General features: G+C 39.8%; 2 long non-coding RNA genes across 2 annotated transcripts; one reads left to right on the top strand and one right to left on the bottom strand.

The window, feature by feature from the left end:
- Window positions 1-7,827: 7,827 nt before the first annotated feature.
- On the top strand, window positions 7,828-9,169 carry LOC148329583 (uncharacterized). The gene is made up of 2 exons (XR_015845623.1): window positions 7,828-8,087; window positions 8,422-9,169. It is a non-coding gene; the product is annotated as an uncharacterized LOC148329583 (long non-coding RNA).
- Window positions 8,410-16,067, bottom strand: LOC148329582 (uncharacterized). The gene is made up of 3 exons (XR_015845624.1): window positions 15,909-16,067; window positions 14,334-14,385; window positions 8,410-10,553 (listed from the first exon to the last, which is right to left on the bottom strand). It is a non-coding gene; the product is annotated as an uncharacterized LOC148329582 (long non-coding RNA).
- Window positions 16,068-20,791: the final 4,724 nt, after the last annotated feature.

Raw genomic sequence — 20,791 nt, 5'->3', positions numbered from 1 at the left:
TTCAGTTTGTCTTTAGATATGATTGCATTTGTGTTCCACCTGTACCGTGTCTGGCCAGTAGATGCCAGCTTTGTATCATGAAATGTTGCAGGCATGGCTGCCCTACCAGCACTACCAGACTATTTGTATTTGGTGACTAGACATCAAATATAGAGTAGAACACACACGTTTTTATACTCTGGATTGGACGATTGACATCAGAGGCCAGAATTTAACATTTATAAGTTTTGTCTTGATTTATTGTTCCATGTACTGTATATACTCATCAACTTTCGTACTTGTAAAGCCCATTCATCCATCCATTAATATATTAAATTCCACAAGGGAGGCGAGACCCAAGACTGGAACTCATAATGGAATGTAATCTTTCCCAACAATAACCCACTAGACCCGCAATAGTGGCACGTTTTTGTGGTGCCCCTTAGGTAGCTGAAGGGTGGTGAAGCTGACCTTCTACCATATATGTATTGTCACATGTCTTGGTAAAACCGCCACCACCAGTCTTCATGGTGCAATATACTTTGAAATCATTGTTAAAGGCGACTAATAAGGAAAGTTCACAGATTGTGCGGATAATTACATATTTTTGGTGTGACTTCATGAAGAGAAAGCGTTTGAACAACGGGCGTGAAGTTGTTTTCTTTCCAATTTGAAATGTGATAATTACAACATTTTTTCTAAGAAAATCTGTTTTATTTTGTCAAGGGGTAATTTGTTTCCAGAAAACTCAGCTCTTCGAAAAAGTAACTCTCTTGACTATAAAGTGTTGCTTTGAATACATTAACTTCAGAAAGAAAAAGTGGAGTGGCATCTTGACGATCAAAACTAATTTGTTTCTGTTTATATTCAACAGCTCTCCATGAAAAAGTGCTCAAGAGCTTAAAAGCCAGCAACAATGACAGGCAGGCATTTTCATACATTGGAACAAATAAAAAAAAAACTAGAGTACAGTGCAACAAATGGTGAGTGATATTTATTTGAAAAAAAAAACCTAGGAAAGTATATAATATTTAATATCATATTTTTAATTTGACCGTTTTTTTTAAAATTAAGAAATAAGTCAATCAAGGACTGGAATCGCTCTCTGCAAAGCACATTTCATTCACAAGGCAACTCAAAGTGAGAACCAAACCCACAACCTCCAGGTTATATAGCTGGTGTCTCCAAAAGACCAAAAACGTTTGAGTGAGGATGATAACAAGGGATAACGCCTCACATCAGCAATTTACAAAGTACTAATACACAGGTGCAGCATGACTCTCCTGTAGACTTTGATACACTAACAAATTGAGTTACCTTGTATATAACATGTACTATGTAGAAAACTAATGCCGTCCCTTGCCTCAACCCAAAATGAACTTTTTTTTAAATAAACTAGTAAAATGACAATTTCTGAGTGAAAAAAACCTTACAAGTGAATAATTGCAAGTAAATATCAATTCCATTTTTGACATTGTATAATGCAACTAGTAAAGCCAATGTTGATGTTCATATTCACATATTTATTCATCTTTGGTAAACGGCCTTTCACTCGTATGGCGCTTTTGCTCCAGTTTAGGCACTTAAAGTGCTTCACACTGATGTCACGTCTACCTACTAATGACATACCATCAGGGGGAACTGGGGGTTCAGTATCTTGCTCAAGGATAATCCGACATGGTCACAAGGGCCGGGGCTCAAACCCCCACCCAATTTGCGACCACTCTACCACTGATGCATGCCCGCCCAAATCATTAATTGAATTAGTGACATAAGTAATGACATATATATATATATATATATATATATATATATATAGATAGATAGATCGAGAGAGAGAGAGAGAGAGAGAGAGAGAGATTGGTCTCACAGTACAGAGGTCCAGGGTTGGATTCCGGCCTTCCCTCTGTGGAGTTTGGATGTTCTGTACTCCGGCTTACTCCCACATTTCAAAAACATGCATGGTAGGTTGATTGGACACTCTAAATTGTCTCTAGATGGGATTTCGAGTGTTCTTTGTGGGCCCTGTGATTGGCTGGCGACCACTTCGGGGTGTACCCCACCTACTTTTCACTTTGGCCACTCATTGATTATTGTTTTGTTAGCTGACATGATATTGTAATTACATATGAAGACTGACCAAGTAAGAAGCTAAAGAAGCCAAGCTAAGAGAAATTATATGCAAGTTAATGACATGCAGAAATTTAGAGCTGTCTTTAAATCCTCTCCATACAGTTTGAGCAAGGCTTGTTTATTGTCTTTCTAACAGACCATGCATCTACTTATCTGAACAACCTGTTTTGTTTGGATGCAGGAAATAAACATTGACTGATGGTGGAACTTATTATCAGTACCCATCTAGTTCTTTTCTGCTTTGTTACAATTGAACACAACTCGTCTATAATTGGCTTTTCTCATTATTCCTCTCGCTCTGAGCTTTGTTGCTTTTGCCAGCTATTGCCAGGCCTCAGCAGCCGAGATGTTAGCTGCGCCACACTCTGGACTGCCATCGCGCCTCGGAGCAAACGACATATATATCACTTGACTCTGTGTCAGGACGATTACTGGATAAAGATCACAATATGACACTTTTCCTTTTCAGTGCTGGCTCAGTGAACAGAAGAAAAGCTCATACAGCTCACCATGCTCCTGTCCAGGATATTGATCACAGATCTCAGTCCTAAGACCTCTCAAGTGTGTTAGAGGGAAAAAGAAAAAAAATCCATGTGCCTTTTTTCATTTTTAAAACGTCACAGCAATACTCTTAGACACTTTAAGACTGCACACTATCGGTTAATATGTAGACCTCCTTTTTGATTGGATATTTTTGTCTGTGTCCTTTTGTGTCAAGTCGTGTTGTACATTATTGACAATGCATGACTATGTGAACATCCTGTGTAATCATGCTTTTGCAGATCATCAGCACATTTTCTCGAAGCCCTCATTGCTTTTTATTGTAATAATGTTACTTGTAAGTCCCATTTTATGTATCGACCCTATCTGTTATCAAATAAAACACAAACATTGTACATACCTACAGTATGTGTTTTTCAAGCCCTAAAGGCATTAATTGACATTTTACATACTTCATGTTCTTTTTTTGTTCATGCTCAATTGAAGTGGTTAGTTAATGCAAAGGAAGCTGGTGAAAGAAAATATTGAGTTCCTCAATCAGTATAATAATAGCGGCATTTTAGCCAAACTTCAGGATGGAAACTTTTGGAAATGCGTGTCACTCACAATGTTTATGTGATATCAACCTTGTTCTTGTTGAGCACCATACTGTAATGTGAGAATGCAGCCCTGAACAACCTATTCAATGGATTTCTTCCATTTTCCCACGAAAGCTTAGTGTTTTTCTTCTGTCTGTATATTAGACAAAGGTTATGTCTTCCATGCAATTTCAGCTTGCATTGCACTTTGAATTATTTTAAACAGTGATGTGGAGCTCTGTTCTATGAAGCACATGTATATATTTTAATCCATTTGAGAAATAATACATTTTAAGACAATTTTGGGGGAGTTAAATATTATTATTAATATGTAGTCTTTTAGGTAGAAGTGGAATTAAGAAATTATGGGTAAATTATATATACACTACTTGAAAACAGTAAACACCTCAGCCAATCAGCACGTGTGTAAGCGGAATTAGAATTTTTCAAGGCTGCAGTAAATTGCCTGCACCCAGAGTACTGCGAATGTAAGGCAAGATTACAGTGTGACATCTTATCTAATGCTTTTAAATTCCTTTTTAGAGTAAAATGTACTCTATAAAATTTATTACATAGGTGTCAGAAAAATACACATGTAGCCTCTGTTAGAACCTCGCCCTTGACGCAGGAGCATATTGTCGGTTACAAAAAAAACCCCACATATGCTGTACACATTGTGATATGCTTATACCCTTACGAACATAGCTCAGCCAGTTAGTGCCGTCAAAGAAAGGTGCCCTGCATTATTCAGAGAGTCTCAGATGAGAAATTTAAGATGTTAAAATGTTCTCCCCAAGAAACGTTTATTTGTTTATGTGGCATACATTCATGTTCAATATTATTGTATTTGGAATTGTATTGCTTTCACAGATATTTTGTTTTGATTAATAGTGCAAGCCATGTTAAGAGGGTATTCGTTTCATGTTATTGCTTATGTGTACATTAGTTGCCATGGCTAGCTCTGACCAGTAGAGGGCAGCGTTCGCTGCTTGCAGTGTGGCAAAAGGGGACCAGCGCATTCCAGAGCGAAGAAGAGCCACAGGTAAGCTGTAAACGGCAGTACAGAGCGAACGTTGTGAATAAATGTAGCGGCAGATTGATAAGGACAAGTCATTCTGCACCCCGCTACATTTACTTAAACTTTTCAACAATTACATGCATTTCCTTATCGGGGACGCTCATGGGTAGGTAGACATGAGGTAGAGTTCCACACAATGCAGTTAGGTGTGAGAGTTCGATTATGTCATATAGTTGTGTATATAATGATAGATTTCTTTGTCTCTCACTGAAATGTGTTATAATACGGAAGCCAACAACATGTATGTATTTCTATTTTCCTTTTGTTTGAGGGCTAAAGGGGCAGAGGGAAGCAATGATCCTCAATCATCGCTATTATTTTATGGAATGGCCAGAAATAAGTCAATAGTGGAATCTCAACGATATTTCTATACAGTATTATATATTGAGTCATCAACTACAGTAGGCCACATTTCATTTGAGCAACAGCTGAGGCCTCCAGTAGGGCCAGCTTCCCCCCAGCCTTGTCCCCGCTGGGATATTATGAGAATCATAAATAATACGTGCTAATGAGATATGAATTGATTACGTGCGGAGGGGAGCTAGACGGTCTCAATCCATCACCCTAAATGGTGTTTAACAATAGATTACCAGCCAATAATTCCTCCAATATGAGATTAAATAAAATAGCGGGGCAATTTTCAACAGTCTACCACTGCTCCACTCTCCTCCTATTTTCTAGAGGGTGGAAATAAATCTGCTCAATTACTGTACCGGCAATTCGTTTTTCACCGCAAAGGACATTATTATTTCATTTAGAGCTTGTTCATGCATCATAGATTATTTCATTTCACTCAGTCAATATGGAGGAGTGCAGTATTTTATTTGATCCGCCGGGGTTTACAGGGAAATGGGGTTTATATACTAGGAAGAGGGGCGCTCTTTAAATGGAGATTAGCGTACAATCTGCTTTGTGCATTTACAAAAACCCATTCTTGTGCTCATATTCTGTAAAATGTATACTACATTTATACATTTAGTCTATGTTATCCTCAGGCACCCAGCAGACAATGAGAAAATGGTCCTTCTTCAAACCTGTGATCAATTGAAACTGCATTAGTTGTGCCCATAAGATGATTTGGAAGATCACTTCAATCCCAAAGAACACTGAAAATTGGATAACACACATGCACACTGGGCTCTAACTTAGCTGCAAATCATGTTAAGGTTTTCAGTAAAGCCCAAGTTGTGATTGGTTATTTCTCCTTTAACTGCATCTAGTTGTACCTCTGAGGGTTCACATGTGATGATCAATGTTAATGTGTCTTCTTATCGCTTTCCTTTGGCTCAATAAAACAGTGACCGGTAAACCAACATTTCACAATATGGAAGTAAATTACAATAAAATGGACCACAATGGCGTGTTTGGTAGCTTGATATGAGATACAGGCTGTGGTAGTTTGATGTGACAGCTGGCGACTTTTGTTGTTTTTCTATGTGATGGCCAAGAGGAGCAGACACTGTAACTTGCCGTACAATTCAGTATTTTAATAAGAAAAAAGTATTCTAAAGAGCTGCACTGTTGGAAAAGCTTGAACATTAACAAGGGGGTTTGCCATTAGATATAATAATTATCTATGTTGAGAGCAGATTTGAACAGAAATTGAGTAGGGCACAATATTAGGGTTTTCTTTACTTTGCACCTTGTACGTACCGGCGCTCCTGACTGACAGATAGACTGATCAATGACGAGTGAATGTTGTAACTTGTATGGCATTTCTGTCCTTATAGTCAGAAACCTCTTTCACGCCGAGATCCCAGAAAAGAATCAGGAATTGGAATCAAGTTGCCTTTGCTGCTTTTTGCATAGACACGAATACTGTTGCTGCAATTGTTTGCACTTTTACTCTGTGACTTAGTATTTTGCCATCAGATAATTAGCTGCATTACAATGTCAGTGTCTTATAAATGTAGTAAATATAGACATAACATTTTATTTTAACAGAACAGGGCAGAAGAAGTGCATGTAACTTGTGAAACTCCACACCCCTGTCGTGCATAATATTTGTGGGACTAGAGTATAAAGGATTTGCACACGAGAATGTTTTAAATGGGCTGCTCTTTTGGGTGTTGTGTGCATGAAGTGAATGTTTTAAGTCTTTGTTGAAGTGTTGTGGCTGACTTTATCAACAAGAGACATTGGACACGATCGTGGGGAGGAAGAAAGAAGAAGAATGAGACAAAAAGGAAAGAGATGAATAAGACCATAATAAGGTAAGTAATTTGAATATTGTTTGGAAAAATATATCATAGTTTGGAAACTAGAGTATGGAAAGTGTTATAGAAGCGTTTTTTTAAGAGTTTGGCTGTGCAAATGTATGGTCACACTTCACACTCCAGGGAATTTGGCAGGGATGACGTTTAAGCATAGTGGTTGAGCGCACGACTTTCAAATCAGGAGACAAGGTGTCTACTGATCTTTGGGATAGTTACATGATGTTGGTTTTTTTTCTCTTTTAATTTTCACTCTTTATTTTATTCAACAGTGAGGTGTTTGTGTTCCAAAGAAAGTGAGTAAAATAATAACGCCTCACTGGGAAAGAAAGATATACTTTATCCCAATATAATGCATTATCATTTGAAAGGATGGGGAACATTTACTCACACAGAATAAATACGTAAAATCGTATTAGGCCTAGACACTTTATGTTGAGGAAATTATTTCGTCATACATGTTTGGTAATTTGTCATAATTGTCAAAACATAGCAAAAATCATCATTGCAGCAGTGCATCATATTGCGTGGTTAAGATACAGCTGCCTGTAATTATACACATGACCAGCAGGTGGTTTCGTGTGCACATGAAGCAACAAGAAATTAACCCCTTGCCTGGACCAAGTGGATGAACATGTCGGGGTGGTCACACAGCCGTTTACTGAAGTTTGGTATTTAGTTTATTGTGTTGGTTTCGGATATAGACGTTAATTTGTCAGCTTTTCTTAACTTTTGAGTTCTGTTGTTGTCTTGGAGGGTTTTAACTTAGTTAACGAGTTAAAGTTTTACACTTAGGGCGGCACGGTGGCCCGACTGGTTAGCACAATGGCCTCACAGTGAGAGACAGTATCGGTCGTGGGTTCAATCCCCGCACCGGCCATCCTGTGTGGAGTTTGCATGTTCTACCCGTGCCTGCGTGGGTTTCCTCCGGGTACTCCGGTTTCCTCCCACATTCCAAAAACATGAATGGCAGGTCGATTGAACACTCTAAATTGCCCCTAGGTATGAGTGTGAGCGCGGATGGTTGTTCGTCTCTGTGTGCCCTGCAATTGGCTGGGAACCAGTTCAGGGTATCCCCGCCTACTGCCCGAAGATTGCTGGAACAACCTCCAGCGACCCTAGTGAGGAGAAGCGGTACAGAAGATGGATGGATGGATGGATGTTTTACACTTGTGGATTTGTAATTGTAACCCTGGTTAACATAGCATCATAAAATAAGAGCCTGTTATTAAAACAGTCATTAACAAAATATTCATTGTGGATGCGGAAAAAATGATCAACATGACATAGAAATATATTAAAAGGTTAAAAACTGGTAAATCCGTTGTTAATTAGTGTTTTTGTAATTCTTCAAAATGATTCAGCGCTAAGTCAACGCTTTTATTTTGAAAGGCACGTAGCGACATAATGCCGTTAGTCACGTGACTAGAAATGCGCACTTTATTTTATTCTTCTCATACCTGATAAAGAAGCTGAAGGAGAACTACGCTTAAACGAAAGAGAGACCGAGCTATTCAATGTTATTTTTGTATGTTGAAGGAGTCGTTTTTGAGTTTTCCAACCTGTCCTTCAATTGGTGATGCACTAATTACTGAACGGGTCTTGGTGAGTTTCAGACTTTTATTGTATTTTATTTCATGCAATGAACATTTTACAGTTGTATTGGTCAAATGGGAAAAAAGAAAAGAAACCTTTCAATGTAAATGTATATTGTTTTATTTTAAGTAATGGCTGTAAAAGGTGAATTGATGCTTAATTGAATGCTAGTTGTAGTTTCCCTGCAATGTTTTCCATTCTTCACCGGCCACCTCCATTATTTAAACTGCGTCATTGTGTGAGCATCGATTTCATTCGACGAAAAAACTAGTTTAATTTGCATTTGATGCCACCTGATGTAATATTTAGGTTATGTGTAAGTATTATTTTGTTGTTATGATAGGCCATTAAAGTTTGGTTCAGAAACTTCTGAGCTAAATGACGGAGCTGAACTCTTGAACGAGACACAAGATGGCGAGCCACCCACGAGCCCCTTGAGCTGTTTCTCACGCAGGAGCGGAGAGCAGTTACTGGACGTTGTGTTGATTCATCAACCTGGTAGGATTAATCCGTTTTCTACTCTGCTACACTGCAGTGGATTCCCGGAACACAGGATTGACTATTCAGGACAACTAGAGGAACACAAATATTCAAACAAGACACTTGGACATTGGGATCTATTCAGTCTTTTGCTGAATTGTTTTTGAGTTTTGTACATTGTGTCACATTTATTTTTGTAAACCATGCATGATAATGCTGTAACGGTATTATTGAAATGTTGACTGTGTGAACCACATCCAGTGAAATGGTTGAAAATTGAAGTTAGACTTAACTAATCAAACAAAATACTTACTTCTTACTGAACTTTATTCAACAAAGTGAGGTTATGTAATTGAGTATAGATTACGTAAGATTTGAACATAAAATTAGACTTTATTAAACAACAACCCGGGTTGAAATTATATTTTCCAAACTAAATAATAGTTGAACAGAAAAGGATATTGATAAAGAAAAATTCACTTGAAAGAAAGGGGAAAACATTTTTCCTTTGGGTCAACTGTGTGTAAATTGTATGTCCATTGTGTGTAATTGTATGTCATTTCTAGGTCTACAACTGTTATTTACTAAATTACGCCGGCAGTTCAAACTTATTCTATTGTCTGTGGTCCTTTATTTGGTTGTTAATATTATCTATATCTATATCTTAATAGTCGAACCTAGTACTGGTCTATAATTAACTGTAATCACTCTAGAGGTGTTACATAATGTTTTACCAATTGACTCAGAATTATTTAAGGTGCCAAGTAACATCAGCTTTGAATCTGCTGCTAAAGAAGCTGTGCACAATTTTAACCCTCAAATGTGTTTTTGGTGTTTTGCACTTTTGAAAAATATAAAAAGAGGAAGAGAAAGTGGACCACCTTAAGAAAGCCGCCTCTGCTCTTCTGTACTCCCTATCCACCGCTCGTGACTGTCTTGATCAAGGCGGGGGAGAGGCAAGGGAGAATGACACTTTAAGCTGTGCACTGGTTAACGCTCTTGTTTTGGCAGGATCCTTTCTGACTCCGATCTGAAAATTCAGACTTGGATTTCCTTTTTAACAACCAGTGGTGGATGCATGCCATGGACAAGGATTTGGGGAAACAATCTTCAAAAATTCTCCATCCGAACACCCACAGGGGCATCAAAATCGGCTGTCCGCCCCGGGCATCTACTGTCTTGCGCCCGCCACTGCAGCTCTCCCCCCTTCCCCTTCATCTTGGCTCTACAAGCAAGGGGGGGGGGATTCTGTTCCCCATTAACGGTGAAAAATGAGAGATTACTTTATTTATATTTCATGTCAGTTTCACCTGATGGAGAGCTGGCCCGCTTCAGCACTACTGCATTTTTGATGTGGTGCAACCACCTGATCTTGAGGATACGCCGCAGAAACCGTTGGTTAAAACTCTCAAGCAGGTGAACATGGAGGGCTAATGTGGGCCACGTCTCAGAAGACTGGTGTTTGAGAAGTTTGTAACAGATTCCCAATTTATCTTTGAAACTGTTATTTTCTAAGTCACTGATCTTATATCACACATGGTTTGGATTTCTTTATCCATGTTAAATTTCTGATGAGCTGTTGGAAATCAAACCGACCCGCTCAGATTCCGGCCACCTCACTGTATCTTCTCAGCATCATTGATTCTTTCATATCTCCCCAGTAAGTCCTTCGCATCCTTTCTGATTCCTTTTACAACATGGCTTAGAAGAGTCCCTCCTCATTGCTTTTGACATTGTCCTCCCAATGCGCATTCACCCCTCTTCTCCCCCTGTCTCTCGTTGCATGTGCCTCCTGTGGGGAAGGAGTTGAGTGGGCTTGTCTGGGGTCTGAAGTTGGGGTTGGATTGGGGAAGAGGTGGCTGTCACAGTGTCTGATTAATGACCCGTCTGTGGCGTGTCCAGCCACATTAGGACTCCATGTATCTACCAGCGTCCACTTGGGGCGAGGGGCTTTGTTCTGGGAGGAAATGGTGTCAGTGGCCCACAGCCGTTTGCCTATAAAAAGATAAAGATTTACTGTCATCAAAGGGCAGATTAAAGCCAACAATAGTGACATTGATTTTTTTTTTTTCCAAACCAAAAAATTCGCATTTTGGAAAGGCCATTCCAGGAGTAGAGAGAGATATGATCAGCTTATTTGGAAAGGATAATATGGAATCTTCTCCTAGAATGAACTTTGAAAGAAGTAAATTGTAAATATTGATTTCTGAAATAAAGTGTCAATCTCGGTCGGGCCAAGATTATTCCCATCATGTGGCTCAACCTCCAGCACCAATAAATTCAAAACTGCTGACAAAGTGGAGTGTATAGGATTTCTGTTAGGAGCAGTCGGCAGCGCCTTACCGCTTGGCCAGCCTGAGCCCCTGCCGGTAATGGCTGTTCAATTTTATCAGATAACAAAGGAGATCTCATCAGAGGCGAAAAATGAAATGAACTGTGACTCTGAATCAGGATCCCTGCTCTTATCCCAGCAAAAATCATCTGTGTGGGGCCCAGGGCTTTCCATTATTTCAGGTCACTTCATTACGGCCCTGCACACAGGACCCAATTGCTACAAACAAAGCAGGCCCTTCCTGTCTCACCCAGGGGTCGAATGTGAGGGGCAGTTTGATAGGCTCTTGACGTGTCCAGGGTTATCCCATTACCACTTAAGAGGGTTGCTGAAAGGCAGCAAATCTCACCCACTTGTTTGTTATCCTTTCTCACCCTTATGTATCATGAGAGGTTTTATTGTTCACCTTTTGTCTCATGCCTGAAAATAATTCATTTTTTCCATTTGTGGTTCAGACTGGATTTTGTTGTCAGTGCCCTTTGTCTCATTTTCCATATAGTAGATGTCAATGTTAGTGAAGGTGAGGTGAAATGAGAAGGACAAATCCACAAGAAAGAAACTCCATACAAAGTTGTTTTGCTGCTGAAATGTGATTGAGTCTGTTTTGATCGTACTTTACTAAAAGTTGCATAACACCTTGAAATCATTTTAAATTACTTTTTTGGGGGCGGCAACATCCAAGTTTTCTTCTCTTGTGTGAAGGCCCGGTTTGGGTAATCTGTACACTCTTGCAAAGTCACGCTGGTCCGGATTGCATTATACACTGTTCAAGCCTGCTAATCCATTTTAATATCGGTAAATAAACTGCGTCCATATCACTTAAATCCGACCAGCTCTTAGTGGTAAAATACATTGCCATCAATGCAAGCATTGGCCACTTCACTGACTGACAGCGCTGTTAATAAGGGTGTCACCAAGTGAAAATAATTTAATATAATATTTAACTCAGTCGGCGGCACGGTGGCCGACTGGTTAGCACGATGGCCTCACAGTGAGAGACAGCATTGGGCGTGGGTTCGATCCCGGCTCCGGCCATCCTGTGTGGAGTTTGCATGTTCTCCCCGTGCTTGCGTGGGTTTCCTCCGGATACTCCGGTTTCCTCCCACATTCCAAAAACATGCATGGCAGGCCGATTGAACACTCTAAATTGCCCCTAGATATGAGTGTGAGCGCGGATGGTTGTTCGTCTCTGTGTGCTCTGCAATTGGCTGGCAACCAGTTCAGGGTGTCCCCCGCCTACTGCCCGAAGATAGCTGGTATAGACTCCAGCACTCCCCGCGACCCTCGTGAGGAGAAGCGGTACAGATGATGAATGGATGGAATTAACTCAGTCACCACCATTGACATGTATATTAGCCAAAAAGTACAATCATTTTACCTAGGCAGGCAGTGAATGCATGGCAACAATTCTATAACTGTATTATATTTTGTGTCTGGACAAAAATAACATGTTAAAGAGGCATAACGCAGTCACAAGTATTGCTTATGATGGCAACAAAGCACGATGGGAAAGCCTCCTACGATTACTGCTGCTGTCTTCAAGTTAGCATCAGTCAGCTAAGTAGTGCACTAGAAGTGGCGTGAATAGGTTTCAAAATAAGAGCATAAACAGGAAGTGCAGTGTCAGTGTTTGAAAATATATCTTGTTAAATGTAAAATGTCTTCTTGCGTTTAATGTAAATTTGCCTACGTATCCCGTTTTCTCATTTTGCCCATTTTAACTTTTAATGTTCTCAAACTTGTTGAACAATAAACGATAAACACTGATCATGATTTTGTAAGCAATTGTTGAGCAAATGCAATATGAATATTGTTGGCGAGACTGGTAGTCTATTTTGTATTGATATATTAATAAGTGTAAAATTGAGTATCTTCATTTCAACGGAACTGAAGTGGAACCCTGAAACTGCAGAGCTAAAAATGAGTCCCACCTGCCTTGTGTGTATCTCCATACCTTCATTCTTGCAAAAGTGAATGAAATAAGTTGTTATTGTCAAGAAATTTGTTGCGTTGTGAGTAATTACAGTTTTTGTTGCAGCCTCCAATGTCTCACTATTGATCTGCAGGAGGAGGGTGGTCGATGCACATGGGGGTTGGGGCGTTTAGTAGCTACACGGGAGAAAAATGATATAGATCAAGCAGAAAGATTTGTATTAAAGTAATGAGTTAAAGGAGGGGAAGTAGATAGTGCCTCATTGTTTCATAATCTCTGCATAGAATTTGGCTCAAAATCGAAAATCTTTCTGATTGAAAACAATATCATCCTATTATGGTATGTGATGGCACCTTTAAGCACCGTGGAACATTTTCCTTCACAATCCAATTATGATTTCACAGGGTTTCTTTCTCTCAAGGGCTTTTTGTCTTTCCATCTCCATCATTTACAATAGCTTGGAGAAAGTGTTCAACCATGTGAAATTTATCTGATCTCCTACGAGCTTCAAGCCACTGGAACCATACTTGGACCCATGCTTTCAGTCTTGATTTGTAATACTGCTCTACAGGATGCTCTTTAAAGGCCATTGAACACTGCATTTGGTGTTTTTGGTGTTCACCACAGATAAGAGTGAAAGCTTGCCCATATTTGAAAGTGGTTGCTTCGCGGCATTCCTGCAAGTAGCCTGGAGGCTTTTCCTGCTGGTTTGGAAGTTAAGTAGACCGTATGACTTTTGCTTGTGTGTCCCAAATTGGGGCACGGCATTTATAATTACCTCCTCCAAAAAATATTTTTCTGTTAGCACTCTAAAAACAATCTTCCAACCCCTCTCCTATTGGATGCGTTGTTTGATGTTTCAGCATCGCAGCTCGCGAATGTAACCTTTTTCAATATGAGGCACAGCAGTTCCGGGTTTGGAGCAGTTACTCTGGTTATCAGGTTACTTATGGAGAAGATAACACCAGTCCAGTTGTTATAAACAGTTATTTTTGTCAAGTGAAAATGAACAGTTAACTTGTTTTTGGCTTGCGTCTTGTCAACTACAACATCACAATGTTGCTGATGTCAAATGCTCAACGTTAGGGAAGCGGCAAATGTAAATGTCATCTTAGCCTCCGACCATACCTGGGGTTTTTGGCAAAAATAAAGGAATTCTACAGGAGATTATGTATTTCTATGTAGCGGCCACAATGGATGCCTCAACTATAGTCCGTGCAATGATGCGGCTCCTGAAGACTCCTCAGGACACCGGAATGTACAACACACTCAGGACGTTCCTTTTGTGGCTGTTAAAATTGTCAGATAAAATTACTTGTACAACATTCTCATGGTCACTGTGGTTCAGGAAGACCACTTAACACACCTCAAGCATCCTCAATGAACACATGATCATCACATAAGTGTGAGTTTGGACGATTTTCACTTTTCTCGGCTGAACCTCTCCCATCACCAGTTTCTTGTTAACGTTTACAACCATTTCCCATGCGCCACTTGTACAAAGACGTACATGGCTTGCAGGGGAGATGGACTGCTTCCAGATGACGACTTCAGGCTCCAAGCTGAAAATATTAGAAGCAAAAAGATATATACTGATCAAGCTATTATCAACTGCATTATTTTTGTGAACTACAGCATTTGCTTTATATTTTCATTACTACTTACTATGATAACAAAACAAAAATGCCAACATTTTCACCATATAAAAAGTGATGCTTAATAAGTGCTATATCCAATGCCCTGCCATGGCAAAAATGTGCCAATAGTTCATCTCTGGTGAGTTTCTTTTAGTTAAAAAAAAAAAATACATAATACACGTATACAAGCTTCCCAATGTATTACATAAATTATTGTTTAACATAGGCACAGTGGCCCGACTGGTTACCACGATGGCCTCACAATGAGAGACAGCATCGGTCGTGGGTTCAATCCCGGCTCCGACCATCCTGTGTGGAGTTTGCATGTTCTCCCTGTGCTTGCGTGGGTTTCCTCCGGGTACTCCGATTTTCTCCCACATTCCAAACACCTGCATGGCGGGTCGATTGAACACTCTAAATTGCCCCTAGGCATGAGTGTGATGGTTGTTCGTCTCTGTGTGCCCTGCAATTGGCTGGCAACCAGTTCAGGGTGTCCTCCGCCTACTGCCCGAAGATAGCTGGGATAGGCTCCAGCACCCACCGTGACCCGAGTGAGGAGAAGCGGTATAGATAATGGATGTATGGATGATTTGAAAAATACTGCTAATAAATAAAAAGACATATTCAGTCCCAATTCCTTTTATTGCATCAGTGATCTTGGCTTTTTTATTTTTTTGAGTTTTGTGTTAACTTTAGTCAAATTAGGTCAGTTCCTATTTGGCTGTTTATTTGGATTACGCCGCTGTCCATGTAGTACGCAGAGGTTCCTTTGCTCATGAAGAGCATGTCAAAACAATTTCCTGAAGAGGTAGGCTTTCAGCTTTTGAAAGTTTGATGAGTTTAAAAGTCTGCTATGCCCTGTGATGCTCCAGTGTAATCACAAAGAAGACACAATTACACCTTATCTCATTCCAAGACTAAGGAAAAGAGGGGAAAAAAAAGTCTTTAAAAGCAAAGTTGGCGCCTTTGGTTAAATTTCAGAGCAGAGGGCAATTTACAAAGATTGAAATGTGGAATTAGAGTGGATTTGATGCATTTCAATTTGAACAAAGGGGGACATCATGAACCTTCAGGCATTATTTAAGTAATGTCTTTTGGCATGTTTGAGGCATTGGAAACAAGGGCTCAGAAATGAGGGATTTACCCAGATGACATTGCTGTGGTTTGGTTTTATCGCACTTCGTACCCACTCCACGGAGTGAAACAACAAGCAGACATACAAGAAGATTCACATCATACAGCCTATGCACTTGAGCAATGTGGATATTCACTTTAAACAACATCCAAATCAAGCCGCTCTCAACGGACCTCATCCACTTCTTATCGAAACACAGACACTGCCAGATAACTTGATTTGCTTAAGGAAAGGAGGAGATATTAACAGCACTTGACTACGACAGAGCCCCCTTCTGTTGTTCGTATTAAACCTATCCACCACTTCATTATACCTTCACTCTCTGGAGAGTCTCGGCGTACAGTCCCTCTTTATCTCCTCTTTTCTCTTGTGTTTTTCCCTCCTTCTCGTGCGCTCGCTCTCTCTTTCTCAATCTCATGATACCAGCAGACAAGACCATCATCAACATGCGCGGTGCGCCCGTGTCATGCAGATAGCCTCCGTGTTAGTAATGGAGGGAACAGCGATCGATAGGGGGAAGCAGATGGCTGCATCTAAGCGGGCTCTGTTTGGCTAGGCCTAATCCTGGTGACTAATGTTGCTGTCATATTAGAAGGGATAATTTAATGCTGACACTTTACTCGTGATGAATGTGCCATCACCGTCGTCGGGCTAAGTCATGCTACGAGACAAACATTTAGAGATTTTAATGTCTTTAGCAATTCAACAACTGTGGTGTAATTCAAGAAATTGTTGTTTAAAAGTGAGTTGTTGTTTTGGGGGCATCCCAGCCTGGCCGAACTAAGATTGAAACCATTAAAAAAAAAAAAGGAAAAAAAAACTACTTGGTGCCCTCTTTCTTTATGTCAGCACTAAGGCCAGTTTCACGGAGGATAATGTAAAATCACAAGATTGCATTAACTAATGAAGGTGTATAAAAATTAAAAAAAAAAAAAACTCTCTCAACTCATTTCAATTAATATTTATAAAGCAACCACTGCTGTATGCAAAGCGCTGTACATGGAACAAAAGTAAGCCATGAAAGATAAAGATAAAGATAAAGATGTCCTTTATTAGTCCCACAATGGGGAAATTTGAAGTGTTACAGCAGCAAAGATATAGAGAACAACAAACAATAAAACAAATTAATAATGAAGACAGTAAAAAGCACAAAGAATTGTAAATGCAAAAACCTCATGCTGATTCCAAAGCCAAAGAATAAAAATTAGTTTTAAAGATGGGAAGCGAGGGGGCCTGCCTAACATTAAGCGGGAGGTCACTCCAAAGAGAGGAACTGGCAACTAAAAGGCTGGATCCCTTCTGAGCATTTGCTTAGTCCTCGGTACCTCTAATTGCGTCTGGTCCGCCGGACAGGTCCGTAAAGGTGGAGGAGCTCAGAGAGGTATGGTGGGGCGAGACTATTTAAAGATTTGAAAACAAATAATAGAATCTAAAAATAAAATATCCAAGGAGCCAGTGAAGCGACGCAAGAGGTGGAGTTATGTGTTCCCTTTTATGAGTACTCACATTTTTATCCAGATGTACACTAATATTTATTTATTTTTATTGCCCTCCCTCCACAAATCAAAAACATCACATTTCACAATTGAGATAATTAACAACAAGCTAGAGTTGGTCATTACATTATCCCACACTTCTGCGACTCAAACTAGTCCTTAATGCTGATAAAACTAAAACTCCAGGAAAGGTCTGCAAGTACTCATCACAGTGTCCACGCTTTGTTCAAATATCTGCATATCAGGGATGACTGGTGCGCATGATGGCCTCACAATGCAGAGTTGGAGTGTTCAATTCCGGCTACGGCCTTCCTGTGTGGAGTTTGCATGTTCTCCCCGTGCCTGCGTGGGTTTCCTCCGGGTACTCCGGTTTCCTCCCACATTCCAAAAACATGCATGGCAGGTTGATTGCGCACTCTAAATCACCCCGAGGTATGAGTGTGAGCGCGGATGGTTGTTCGTCGATGTGTAACCTGTGATTGGCTGGCAACCAGTTCAGGGTGTCCCCCGCCTACCCTGAACTGGTTTCCAGCCAAATGTAGAGCACACATAGATGAACAACCATTCACTCTCTCACTCACACCAAGGGACAATTTGTAGAATTCAAAAACATAATTCCAACAAGCTCCTCTTCCTCCAAATCTTCAAATACCTAGATCCCCTTAGATACGTTCTCTTTGTGAGTCAATTTCTGACTCGCTTAATTCACTTTCTATGTTTAGCTCTGCCACAGCTAGTTGTCTTGGAATGACGTCACACTTGCGGGTCAGAAGAATCTCACATCGTGAAAACAATTGTTTTGTCAACTATACAAAATAAAAAATATTTTTTTCATGCTTTTTTTTGTATCAGTTGTAATTACTCTACTTGTGACACTAAAATATTTAATTCTGGCATTTTCCGAACATACTTCACCCTACATCTTTAAGAAGCAAAACAGGGTGTCCTTTTTATGGTAAGCTGTGTTTTCAGTATTTGCTAAAAGTAAATATTAAAGTAACTTGTAACTTACTCCATGACTTTTAAAATCAAGTAATCAGTAAAGTCACTTAGTTAAGTTAACTGTGGCAACACCACTCTCTGTGGGGTGGCCTTCTTTGTCCATCAGGCGGTTGGCTCGCAGGTACACTTTTATTTACAAGACCATTCTTTGACGACTGCCCGCTTACATTTGTAACTAAATCACACAGTGCGTTGATTCTTCCACTGTGCGTTAAAATAACATTTTGTTGCTAACGGTTCCATTTGACCACATTGAATTGAGAAAAGAGGCTTTTGTTTTTTCTGCCCATTCTACATAGACCTAGTTGCAAAAGGACTGGAAATTAATGGACGTTATCTCATTGTTTGACTTTAATTCCAGACTGAGAACTCTGGAGACTGCTTCCTTGTTTATAAACTAATTTTTTTGTCATTTTAAACTGTGTTCAAAATGTATATGTCTTTGTTCGTGCTGAGACGAGTTCTATCACTGAGAATGCAGTTGCTCGAGTTTGACATCTCCCATGTCTCCAAACTCAACTATTTATCGATTTACAGTAACTTAACTTCACATTGACATGATTTGGTTCTCACAAGTCAAGAGGTTGCACTGGGACCTTGTGTCCAACAAGTAAATTGATTTTCTTCCCCTAATTCCTAACTCCCTTATCTGAAATGTTCTGGAACAGAGTATATTTTTATGATTTATGACTTTGAAGCAGTAAAGTCTCTTGTTGACACATGACAGAAACCCTCCCTTCTTATCCTGGGCAGCATCTGTGTGACCACCATATGACTAACCCTGCTGCTGCACTTTCTTAAGTCACATAAATGGCATTTTGATTTTGTTGACAGAGGCTGCGTGTGGATATAATAGAAAAGATAAAAACTTCAATTATGATTTTTTTTTGTTGTTGTTGGTTAGACAGAGAGTTGCCCAAGATGTGTTGAATTGATGAGCGACAAAAAGGTTAACGTGACCTTTTTCCTACGATGCGATTGTTTTCTTGCCATTTTTTGGGATGCAAGACAATGAATAGAATAGGGTGAGGAACACCTAGATCTTTTTCATCATTTTTACCATTTTATCCAAAATGTGACCCGTTCTTGTAATGCCATCTGGTATTCAAATAGTCTATACATTCCCTGGATGAATTATTTCTCAAAACGGCACTCTGCTCGTATTTTGACCAGTGTACATACCTGCCTCTTTCTGCCGAAAATGTCCAGACCATTATAGTTAAAGCTGCAAAGCACCAACACAGCCATTTGACCTTGGCAGGCCTATTTGCACCAGAAAGACTAAATATTTACCTGTCATTGTTGATGATTCTCCAGGCCTCGATGCCCTTAGCGGTTTTGATGGAGAAGCAGGGATTTGCAGCAGCGAGAAGGTGGAATTACAAATTTAAGAGCAGTGAATTGGACTATATCGTTAGGACGATGTGGTCTTAATTCTGTGCCTTACAACACAACTACCTTAATCTGTAAAACGATGGAGCAAGATTGAGAGGAGTTGCGGGGAATTGTAATGAAAACAAGTCTTGGTCTTGAAAATGCATAACACTAGCATCGGAAATTGATTTTAGTCACTTGTACTTTGTGACCAATTAATTAGTCTGGAGCTGTTTTAGTTTTAGAATACCTTCAAACAATATCTACTTGCCTTACTGGTCCGTGTACAATTGTTGAATCGGAGTAGAAAGGAGTTAAAATTTTTCTCTCGTGGCGCTTTTGATGGGTTCTGAGGCAATTTTTGTCGTTTGCTCATTTCTCAAGTAGGTTCATCACGCGCACGAGGGCCGATTCGTGGGCCGGACTAAAATCAACTTTTTTTTTAAATTTGTCATCCCCCGTCCCAAAAACGTGTGTCTGGCCGGGCTGGAGGGCCAGACCACTCCACCTTCGGGACAGACTGCCCAAATCTGCAAATTGTGATTCAAAGCTACTTGACCCTGTGTGGAAAAAGTGCTTTCCCACCTTGTTAAATCATGAAATTAGTCACATTTTTAAGTTCATTTTCACTGACCACACCCAATCTTGATTACCTACAGGCCTATTCAATCAAGAAATCTCCTAAATAGAACCTGTCTTAAAAAAAGGAGTATTTTTTTAGAATATCTAAAAAAATGCCACAATCCAAAGAAATTCAAGAACAGATGAGAAATAAAGTAAAAGACATCTGTCATGCTAAAGACACGGTGGAATATTCTGTGGACTCAGGAGACCGAAGTTAAACCTTTTGGAAAATTTGTTTCTTGTTCCATTTGGTATACATGAAACATATAATTTCATGTTTTATATCTTACCAATAGTCAAAAATGGTGGTGGGGTGATGGTTTGGGGCTGCTTCAAACCTTCAGCATCTGGATGACATGTTGTGATTGATGGCACTATGAATTCTGCTCTTTACCATAGTATTCTGAGGGTGAATGTTCAGCTCAAGGTGTTTGCAAACTTGGGCATGACAAAGATCCCAAATACACCAGCAAACCAACTTCTGAATAACTAAAAATAAAATGACCATTTTGGAGTGGCTTAGCAAAAGTCCGAATTTAAATTCCATTAATGCTGTGGCATGACCTCAATAAGGCGGTTCATGCTCAAAAACCCACCACTGGGGCTGAATTAAAGCAACTCTGCATGGAAGATTGGGTCAAAAATCCCCCCGTATGTGAGCGACTTATTGCCGGTTACGGCAAACGCTTGATTTTAGTTG

This window comes from Idiotropiscis lumnitzeri, chromosome 10 (genome assembly GCF_059441095.1).
Source record: "Idiotropiscis lumnitzeri isolate Australia: NSW breed Sydney's pygmy pipehorse chromosome 10, RoL_Ilum_1.0, whole genome shotgun sequence".
Taxonomy (NCBI): Eukaryota; Metazoa; Chordata; class Actinopteri; order Syngnathiformes; family Syngnathidae; genus Idiotropiscis; species Idiotropiscis lumnitzeri.
The sequence above is the reverse complement of the archived record's forward strand: the minus strand, read 5'-3'. Positions and strand labels throughout refer to the sequence as shown.